Raw genomic sequence first — 9,706 nt, 5'->3', positions numbered from 1 at the left:
GGGGCTGCAGGATATCCAAATTGTATCTTAAAATATGGCTGGGACTTTGAACGTGGGAGAATGGCGTAACGATCAAGAGCTGAGGTTCCCCCCGATTTTATGTGAAAGAGTTTGAAGCGGAAAGGATAACCAAAAGGAGCAAAAGGAACGAAAGGACCGAAAGTCAAGGGCCATTAAGTCGCAGGCCAGCCGCAGGCGATGAAATCAAAATAAAAATTTAATTTTAAATGTGTTGTTTCCCCTTTTCTCCCTCAGTTCAGGCAACAGATCATGGGAATTCTGTTTGGAAACCTGATTGAAGGCTTAGTTTTTCGAATTATTTTTTGGGAATTTTCGAGGGAGGGAGAAAGTTACTGCTGCTGACAGACTTGTTGGCAGGACTTGGCAGGACAACTCTACAGGTGCGAGTCCTTCGGGGTCCTTGTGAGTTCAGGGAGCGTGAAAATTATGCAACACACTGTTTGTGGCTGTGGGAAGCAGCTCACCAGGGCAACCATTTCGGCGTTTCACGCTAATTTCACGGATCTCACCGATCCTGGCTACCGGACACAGACACGCAACTAACTTGGTTCACACGGACGTCACTGGAGGAGAAGGAGAGAGGGTAGGAGGAGGAGGAGCTCGAAGCATTCCCAAAGTGCTCTGTCACATCCGATCCAAGGTAAAGGGAACACACAGAGATGGCGACATTTCCGGATTTGAGGGCCCAAAAAGGGCTAGCTCCACGCAGCTGCTGGCCAAGAGTGTCATTAGGCAAGTCACACTGAGTAAAAAAATTGGTTTCGGTTTACAGATGAAACATTTATAAAGAAAAATATTAAAAATATATAAATAAATATATCTTAATAAAGACAAAAAATGCCTATGAAGATCAATATTTTTCTGTAAAGAGACTTTTTCCATCTTATTTTGTACCAAATACTGTTTAAGTTAGAGCTTTTTATTTGTAAAATATTTTAATGAAATAATTAAAAGTTACCTCAATTTAAATACTTTAAGCTAATTTTTCAATTATTTTTAAGATGTTTGTCTTTAGAAATTTACTAAATGTATTTCGAACTTAAATATTAGCAAACTACATTTTTAATTTCACATTGAAGTTGTCTAAACTTTTTCCACAGTGTAATCGTTCGGCATTAGAAGCTGTGGAAGATAGCTGCCTTTTGCCGTTGTCGTTGATTGTGATTGCTGCTGCGGAAGTTCCCACCAGACGATGATTATGACGCAACACAATTTTTGGGACAGTTGCAGGTGATCGTAGCTGGAAGTTGGAGTCACTTGCTGAAGATCCGTCCACGCCTTGGGCCTGGGATGATGACGTTCCATGCGAACGCTAATTAAAAAGGAATTTCTTGGCCCCAAGTCTGGGTTCTTCTATTTTTTTGTCGGTTTTACAGCCCTGCCGGCAATGGCAATTAGAAATTCTGGACGGTGCTGGGGTGGGGGCACCAGACAATCAGGAGAGTGCTAATTTAGTAATCACAAGTCAGTCGCAAGCCTAGAAAGTAGCTCTTCTTCGGGGATAACCGGTTGTCTCCGGGGTCCTCGGCAGAGATAAGCCGGTATATATCTTCTGCCGCTGCCACGCCCTTTTCTGCGGCCTCTCTAACAGTGAGGTGTGAAATTGTTGTTGCTGGTGGATCATCAGGTGGCGAGGCCCAGCTTGACGTCGTGAGATCACAATTTATCCTCCCCAAAAGCCGTAGACTCGAACATTTTGATTCTCTCCCCTTCTCGCAGTGTGTAATTCGATAATTTATAAATCTTTTGTTGGGATTTTCCTCGCTCAAAGCTGCGATTCCTGGTCGTCATCATCAGGTGGCTGCCTCTTTTAGTATCCCAAAGATACAGATACTCTTTTGTGCCGCGTGTTTTCCCTGTGTGTGAAAAGTCATCTTTTCTGTACATCAATTAATGGGGAAAAGACATGATATGTGCTGGGGTTCCATGAGGTTTTATCGTTATGACAGGAAAAAGAATAAGTTGATTATGATATGGATTAGGTATTATTTGAGGAGCTGTCCATGTTTAAAGGGATTTTTGTGAAGGGATTTGCTTTTAATATTTTATTAGAAAATCATAAATATTATTTAAATTTTTATAATACCGATTTTGTTTTACTAATTTGTAATTTTAAAGGATTCTACTAAAAGATATTTTGAAACTATGTTGACGATTATTGGATTTTTATTTTATTAGAAGATTATAAGTAAAATTTTAAATGAACAATAGATATTTTTAGGTTTCCCCCCTTTCCTGTACACCAATTAATAAAGGAAAATATATTTTCCCCGATATTGTTTGTTTTTGTGAAGATATTCCTTGGGATTATCGATGGTTTAAGGGAGCTATACCTCTTTAAGGAATCCAATCGCTCATTTACAGGCACATGTTCTTCAGCGCTGGACAAACTTCTGGAGTTTCGACTGACTGGCAAACAGAGCATTAATATTCCTCAAAAAACCAACCTGGAGAATCGGAATCCCCGAGTCCTAAACTAATTTACAACACGTGTAATCGCCGGGAGAGGTCGCTGACCGTTCGCCGCGTTCTCATTCTTCCACCATTCTTCTCGCACTCGCACTCGTATTCCCATTCCCGTTCCTGTTCCAGGCCAAAGGCAAACATCTTTTCTAACTTTTCTAGATTGACAATCGAGATTGAAACGCACACACACACACCCAGCCAGAAGACACAGATACGTAGCTCAGAAGAGATACCAGCGATGAGGATAGAAACGGAACAGAGCAGCGGAGCGTGAAAAGGTAAGGTAAGGAATCGCTGCCAAAGAGGAACAACCAAGGAGCCCCGGGAATGGTTTTGTAAATAGCAATAAGTACAAAAAAAAAAGAAGAAAAATTAAATCCAAAATCGAAGTTGGGGGGTTCCCGCCGCCAGGGATCCGAATAGGGTAGCGTCATAAATAATATTGTTTACACAAATGGTTCACGGCGATGAGCAGCTACGACTCCTGTTCGATGGCCGAAACGATGACCCCGTTCCCAAACCCAATCCCGATCCGCTTTTTCGGTCAACACGGATCCGATACGATCCGATCCTACGCAGCCCAGCTAAAAATAGCCATGACTTGGGCCAAAAAGTCGGCGTGTGTTTACGAGAAAAAGTGATAAACACGAAAAAGTTTCAGGCTTCAGGCCGAGTCAGAAGGAGCCTAAATTCCAGCTAAGCCTAACGCACCTGCATGGTGAGAAATTAGATATATTTATTTAAATTATTAGCCCCTTGAAAATAAATATTCTTAAAGGTTTATTTAACGAACAACGAATTGAACTTTTAATCAATTGGATGTATTTTTACCGAAAGGTACATTTAAAAAATATATATTTCTAAGATTGCGAAAAACAATTTTTAAGTTGATTTCCCCAGAAAGTCAAATTATTGGCTTATAAACTTCAAAATTTAATTTATTATTATTAATTTCTTATTTCCATTTAACTTTTTAATATTAATACAATTTTCTGATCCTCAAGATATGTGCTTTCGCTCAGTGCGCGCATGAGGCTAGTGCGTGCCGCCAAGGGAGGTCGCCTTGTGGGCTGAAAAGCCGTCGGCAGAGAGGGGGCCCGAGGGGCACGGAGGGGTTGTTGTTGGAGCGCTGTTGCTGTAAAAGGGGAGCAGGCTTAAAGCCAAAACAACAACAGGTAGAAATCAAATAGAAAACGGAATAGACAAAGAGACAGACAAGGCAAACGGAGGAAATGGCGAGGGCAGCGCAGCGGCTGAGCAGCGCGGCAGCATAACGACCAACAGGCACTCACACAGATACACACGCACACTCATGCAGCAGCCTAGACGGACACACACGAGCGGAGAGCGCGGTTTGTCTATGTGCCAAGGCATTTCGAGTTTCATTTTATGTTTTGACCCCTTTTAAGTTCAAGAACCCTTTTCCTCACAACATCGCTCACACTCACGCGCAGGCCCTCTTGCTCTCTGTCGATCATTGGGGCTCGGCTCCAACTCTCTCTCTCTCTCTGTCTCGTTTGCTTACCAATACACTGGCAAACGCTGCCCCAAGAGAGCTGGAAATGTGAGTGTCCGAGAGCAAGTCTCCACTGTATGAAAGCTTAGCTCAGTGGAGACTTGGGGAGCAGGGATTGTTATTGTTTTGACGTGGGATTTTTTTCCGTTTCCATTGGGGTTGTTGTTGCCAACGTCGCTGTCGCTGTTGTAGTCGACGTCGCAGCCGCTGCCCCCCGCCTGGACGCAACAAGTGTATTTCTTCGACTTTTGATTTATGCCTGCGTATTCCAATTCCGAATTCGCTCTCAAAACGGAGCGTTGAGCTCCCCCGCTCCCCATCGAGCGCAGCACTGAACGGAATTATTAATTGATTGATGAACACTAATTATGTTAATTGGTTAATGAAATGCAATGTGTCAAGCACAGAGCGAGGCGGTCTCAATTGCTACGAGAGGAGCGAGTGGTTCTTCCTGCTCTCCAGGCAAAAAGCTTTAACGGTACAGTCGGGCATCCTTAAAGAGAATTGAGTGGGAAAAATACTGTTATTTTAAAATCTGAGTAATTTTGGGTATAGTGGAATATAGGAAAAGTGAACCTAAGGTAACTAATTTAATTAATAAATCAAATAGGATACAAATAATTTTGTTTATAAAAATCTAATTGTTTAATTATTTGAAATATTTCAATTTAAAATATAATTCGTTTGTATTCAGTGTTATATTAATTTTCTAAATTTCTGTGTAGACCCTGTAGGGTTTTTTCCCGCACTCGACAGGTACAAAATGCAGTTACGAGGTGAGTCATTCAGGAGAAAAAGCTCAGTTCGGGGCGAGTGCTTTCGGTGAAAGCGATCGATCGATCTATCGTTGGTTGGATTGTCAAAGGGCGTTGCCTTTCCTCTGATGTCATGGCATGGGATATAGCGGGGGCCTATCCCCGAATTCTGATATCTGGCAGTGTATCTATTACGAACGAACAGTTACATCCTCCGCACAAAAATACATTCAGAGACGACGCCAGACATCGAGACAGTGGGCGGAGTTGGTCGAAAAGAGCCGTTCATGGTCATTGTGCCACAAATGGCAAACAAAACGAAATTGAAATTAAGCAAATGAGTGGGAAACCAGACGCTGAAGCAGCAAAGGAGAAGACGGCGCTGCGACGTTCTTCTTCTTCGGCAGCCACATCTGTGCCAGCTTCGGAAAACTAGTTGATGAAGCTCGAGGTTGGTCCAAAGCCGAATCCAAGTCTGAATCCGAATCCACAAGATAGAAGCGGCAGTCGCAGCACCACAACGAAGGCGGATGCGCACCTAGAAGCCAAATGAGGAACTCTAGCGGATGCTGTGCCTCTTCAACTGGGCCAAAATCAAAGCCACTTCAACGGCGGCGGTTGATCAACAACAACACGAACACTTGAAGAAATATGTCTTACTTTGATTTATTATTATTTTTTTAGATATATAAACAATTAAGATTTAAGTTAAGATACAAGTCAAAGTGTAAAAGATATTTTTTTTTTAGCTTACAGCTTGAAATTTCATTTCATTCAAATATGTTCATTCACAAATTTGTCCAGTGCATCGACGGAGGAGACAATGAATGGGTTAACCCAGCGACTGGGTTAGCGGCGACAGCCCACATCACATGTCCCACGCTGCCATTTACATACTTTACACAGGTATAAAGATCCGAGGGGCTAACGGTACCTTTACGCAATCCCCAGCCAAGAATGCAGCCCGCGCAGGAGAGAAATCCGAGAGATACTTTTTAAAAATTTTTTTTTTGTTACTTAATGGCCAAAGAGCGGGAGAGAAAGGGTTTTCTTTCAAATCAACCGGGTATCATAAAAATAAATAAAAAAATAAAAATGCGCAACGCTTTCAACATAAAGAGAAAGAAGGAGAATTAAGGGGGAGCAACAAGGGAATTGAGGTGAAAAATGGGGATAAGGTGGAGACAGTGGCGGACTCAAGGGGAGGGCGTTTTAGGAGTTATAATTAAAAATATAAATCAGGGACCGTAAATAATGATTATCAATGTTTTCTTTAAACAAAAAAATCATGCACTTGGAAAAGTCGCACAAAGAAACGAATTATACCATTCGGCTACAATTTGGATGCTCTATCGAGATAACCAATGATTGCTGAAATCTAGATTTTTTATATAATAAACCAACTTTAATTATTAATTTTTGAGTTTTATTTACTCGCTCAAAGAATAATAATTATTATTTTGAGCGAAAAAATTTCGATCAAAAAATAATGATCATTTTTATATTATAAATACTTTCATAAACAAACTAAATATTTTGCTAAAACTTTCCAATACTGTGAATACTTATTGAATTATGGAGAATTAAAAAAAAAGGCTAGTATATATTTGCTTTAAAAATTCGAGGTATTTTCCATTTTAAAAGCATAATAAATATTTTGAGAATTTTTAATGTACTTATTTAGTTGTTTTATATCTTTTAAATATATTTCAGAAATTAAAGGCTAATATTATTATTATTTACTTTATTTATATAATTTTCCCTGGCTCCGTCCCTGGAAAAAGGGTAGAAAGGGGGGTCTGGAGCGCACCTGGCGATGCATTTAAATCGCCTGCCATGAAAAGTTTACTTTTCACTTTTGGACGGAGTGTCAGGTGCGCCGACCGCCAAACGGACAACCCTTTTTTAGGCCTTTTGGCTATGGGCTTTGGGCGTATGCCTGCCCCTCTTAAAATACCTCCCTATTGTATATACATAAATATATCTATATATGTATGTTGTATGTAAACCCCCTCAAAGTGCCTGCAGCAACTGCAACAGGTTCGTAAACAACCATCACGTTGCGGGCGTAGCTCTGGGCCAAAGTCCTAAACGCGGCTCAAATTTCAGGGCACCAGCGTTTTACAGGTTTACACTGAACAAAATTGGTTCTTTAAGACTAGAAATTTTAAGGATTTAACTTTAAGGTTTTGAAAAACAAATACAAAATTGTTTATCAATTTTATAACGAATAATTAACAAAAGATGAAGTCCTTTTGAACTCTAATTTGATGACAAATTGAATTGCTATAATCTAAAGGCTTAAGTTTTTGGCTTTTACATTTTTAAAATGCCTTATTTTCACTGAACAAAATTGGTTCTGTAGCATAGAAATTTTAAGGATTTTACCTAAAGGTTTTGAATAATAAAGTTCTTGGCTTTTAAATGTTTAATACGCCCTATTTTCTCTCAGTGCTCCCACAGGTTGCGGCCTTAACCATTACAAAAAAAAAAAAAAAAAAAAAAATGCGCCCCCGAAAGAAAGCCCATCGTCCGCTTACAGGTCCACGTCTGAGTCCAAGCTCGGAACTCGGACTCCAAAGTCGTACGCATTTGAAGCGTGTTTTACTGTTTACTGTTACGACTGTCGGTCTCCAGTCTCGGGTCTCGAAAGCGAAGATCTGGACGGTTGCCCCCCGCTTGGCCCGCTCTGCTCTTCCAGTTCAACGACCGAAAAACGGACTGAGACTGAGACCGAGACCCTCATCTCTTTCAGAGCCCCTTCTTCGGCGCTGTTCTTCCTGACTGAACTGCCTTTTCTTGTGGTTCGCCTGCTGCCTCTGCTGCCGGTGGTTCGTCTAGCTTTCTATTGTCTGATGATTGCTCAAAAAGAAAGAAGAGACACACACGCTCGTAGGTTTTAACCCGACAAAAACTCAAAAAAACCGAAAACCCAAACCTGGTTCTCTCTGGCATTCCACCAGCTAGTATCTATGAGGATTTATAATGAGACGATCTCTTGCCGAAAATGTCCAGAGAGAAGAGATTCTTGTAGATTCTTGGATTTCTTCGCGGCGAGGGTTTTTTTTCGAAGGTCATTGACTTTCTAATTGTGGCCAAAAGGGATAGACATAGACGCACTCTGTGCGGGATTCCTATAATATGATTAATGGTCTTTCTTCTAAACTAACTTTTGGAGAAGAATTCCCATCAAAAGTCCTCAGAGGAGGAGCAGTTAGATCAATTATAAAGTGATCAGGAATCAGTGTTGTCTGAAAATCAATTTTTATAATTATTAAATGATTTTAATAAATCTTTAAAATATATTAAGGCTGATCTTTGGATAAATTCAACCATAACATACATAGTTTGCATTTTTTAACTATTTTCCTATTATTATTCTTTCCATAAAACTCTTTTTTTATAACTATAAATTAAGTAGCTTAAAATTAACTTCAAGAGTTCCTAGTTTTTAGGTGACCCTTCCTAGATTTTTTAACTTTAAATTCAACTCTACAAAATTCTTTTAAAACCTCCAGTTTCATTAACATGCATAGAGTACAGCCTGTCATTAAAATCATGAACCAAACCAATAAAATCACTTGACAAATTATGCAACTCGAAAAGCCCAACCACCTTTTGAGAGTGACGAATCATGGGAAAATGCCAAATCCCAGGGGGAGTTTGGGGTTGGGGTTGGCTGGATGTTGTGAGTTGTGGGTTTTCAGTGTAACAGGTTCACGCATTGTGAACCGCACAAATCCAGCAACGAATCGGTGGTATGGGGATCGTAAATAAGTCACCGTAACGCCCTTGCCTAGGAGAGCTCATTTAAATTCCATGTGAAAATTGCCATAAACCAATTTTGATTTTTGTTTCAGAGCCCTGGCAGGGAGAGAAAAGGTTTTAAAAGTGACTAAAAGCCTTTATAAAAATCTGTTAAACATTTTTAAAGTAAAAAAAAAATATTTACAAAATATTTTAAAACCTTTTAATAATGAAAGAGAAAAAATAAATATATGAAAAATTTAACATCTTCTTATTTAAAAAATCTTTTTCAAAATGAGAATATTTTCAACAATATTTAAAAACCTTTCTTTTATAAATTTTTTTAACATATGTTTGAGGCTTTTATTTTTTCATAAACTTCCCAAAAATTTAATAAAAATTAAAGTTTAACCAAGTTTTCTAATATATTTTTCCCTGTGCACATTAATTTCTAATATTATTTCCTACAAAAGACAGGCAAAGCTTTGTTTAATATGAGATTTTTCTCCATCGGTCTGTAGAAATAGGGATCTGCTGGCGATTGGCGAGAGCCTCCCTCGAAACCGACAAAACATAATTGTAATTATTCACCCCTGGCAGTCATGTGAAGGCATTTCCGCTGGCCTTTGTCCCGTTTCCTCACTCCTCCTCCACTTCCGTGTCCCCGTTCAAACGCTCTGTCCCACCCCCGAGGACTTAAGGGCTGACCCTCGGCTCGGCCAAGTGTCCGGAAATGAGATGCAAATATTATGTGGGACTCGGTTGGGATCGGCGGATCCTGCAGGGTCTCCTGCACCCTACCTCCCTCCCTCACAGTTGAGTGGCCATGTCCAAGTAGTTGCTCCGGACACATGAGGGTTGCTCAGGAGCTCATCTCTCATATACATATATAGCAGAAGATCCCCCAGCAGGAGGGTAAGACTAAGAAAATCGTCTTGGCCCTCTGCACGTGCGTTTTCCACGGCATTGAAGAAGGAGAGAAGGAAAAGTAATGAAAATTGCATTGCTTGAGTGCGCTTACAGCGCATAATTTGGAACCCTAGATCATGCCATATCTTTCTTTAGGATCTGGGGTGCCATTTTATTGGAAATTATGCAAAGTGGGACGCGGTTCTTTAAGAAGTTGTAGAATTTTTCTTGGCCACAGGTGCCTCCTTATTTTCCTGGGAAAACTCTAGCGAGGAGGCACTTAAAGGTGGTT

This window comes from Drosophila kikkawai, chromosome 3R (assembly GCF_030179895.1).
Source record: "Drosophila kikkawai strain 14028-0561.14 chromosome 3R, DkikHiC1v2, whole genome shotgun sequence".
Lineage (NCBI taxonomy): Eukaryota > Metazoa > Arthropoda > Insecta > Diptera > Drosophilidae > Drosophila > Drosophila kikkawai.
The sequence above is the reverse complement of the archived record's forward strand: the minus strand, read 5'-3'. Positions refer to the sequence as shown.